At 39.5% G+C, this 1,799-nt stretch overlaps 1 pseudogene; it reads left to right on the forward strand.

Moving 5' to 3' along the window:
* Nucleotides 1–1,006: 1,006 nt before the first annotated feature.
* Nucleotides 1,007–1,531, forward strand: LOC129678910 (protein archease-like; annotated as a pseudogene).
* The last annotated feature ends 268 nt before the right edge of the window (nucleotides 1,532–1,799 follow it).

Below are 1,799 nucleotides of genomic sequence, written 5' to 3' on the forward strand. Positions count from 1 at the left end.
GAAGGGCCTGGATGGATATCGTGCAGACCCCAAGAGATGTCATCCCAGGCTACTTTACTTAGCAAAACTTTCAGTCATCATTGATGGAGAAAACAAGATATTCCACAAAAAACAAACAAACAAACAAACAAACAAACAAAACAACTAAGCAATACCTACCCACAAACCCAGCCTTGCAGAAGACACTAGAAGGAAAAATACAACCCAAGAAAACTAATGACATTCAGGAAAACATGGGAAATAAATAATCTCGCTACAGAAAACTAAAAGTAGCCAAGCAGGCAAACACCTACCCCAACCAATATAAAAATAAAAGGATCTGAGAGCCACCGGTCATTAATGTCTTTCAACATCAATGGACTCAACTCTCCAATAAAAAGACACAGACTAACAGAATTGATGCATAAACAAGACCCAACAATCTGTTGCATATAGGAAACACACCTAAGTCACAAAGATAGACATTACTTTAAGCGTAAAGGGCTGGAAGATGGTTTTCCAAGCAAATGGATCCAAGAAGCAAGCAGGAGTAGCCATTCTAATATCTAAAAAATAGACTTTTAAACAAAATTAATCAAAACAGATGGGGAAGGTCACTTCATACTCACCAAAGGAAAATTTCACCAAGAAGACATCTCAATTCTGAACTTCTATGCCTCAAATACAAGGGCACCCACATTTTCAAAAGAAACATTAATAAAACTTTAAACACACATAGATACCCACACATTAATAGTGGGAGACTTCAACACCCCACTCTCAACAAAGGACAGGTCAACAAAACAGAAATGAAACATAGAAACAATGGTACTAACAGAGATCATGAATCAAATGGACCTAATGGACATCTAGAGAACCTTTCACAAAAACAGTTTACCTTCTTCTCAGCACCTGATGGAATCTTCTCTAAAATAGACCATATAGTTGGTCACAAAGCAAGCCTCAAAAGATACAAGAAAGCGCGGCCAAAGTCTGGACAGCAATGGGCAGAAGTAAGAGTCCCCAGGTCTGCAACCATGGCTCAAGAACAGGAAGATGTTAGAGATTACAATTTGACAGAGGAACAGAAGGCGATCAAGGACAAGTACCCTCCAGTCAATTGAAAGTATGAATATTTGGATCATACAGCTGATGTCCAGTTACACGCATGGGGAGATACTCTGAAGGAAGCATTTGAACAGTGTACCATGGCCATGTTTGGTTACATGACAGATACTGAGACTGTGGAACCCCTCCAAACAGTGGAAGTAGAAACTCAAGGAGATGACTTTCAATCTCTGCTGTTTCACTTTTTGGATGAGTGGCTTTACAAGTTCAGCACTGAGGAATACTTCATACCCAGGGAAGTGAAAGTACTCAATATTGATCAAAAAAATTTCAAGCTACAATCAATTGGGTGGAGAGAAGAATTTTCATTGTCCAAGCACCCTCAGGGAACAGAAGTCAAAGCAATAACATACTCAGCAATGCAAGTCTATAATGAAGAGAAGCCAGAAGTTTTTGTGATCATTGACATTTAAGATACCAAGAAAAGAAAAAGAAAAGGACTCCTATGAAGAACTGATTTGTTTCCTTCATTTGGAGAAGATGAAGTGATTCCTTTTCTGTGGTGTCTTTGCTAAATGGAAATGGAACTGGGCACTTAAAGTGTGACTTTCAGAAGTGGAAAACCGATGCATAGCCTTCGTTTATGATTCCTTGATGAAGATTCTTCCATTCCTGAGGAACAGTCGTGGTCAGGTGCAGCAATTGCAGCGGGTGCCTTACACCCTTCTAATGGAACATAAGTGAGCCCGCTT

This window comes from Psammomys obesus, unplaced genomic scaffold (assembly GCF_907164565.1).
Source record: "Psammomys obesus unplaced genomic scaffold, mPsaObe1.curated_primary_1811, whole genome shotgun sequence".
Classification (NCBI taxonomy): domain Eukaryota; kingdom Metazoa; phylum Chordata; class Mammalia; order Rodentia; family Muridae; genus Psammomys; species Psammomys obesus.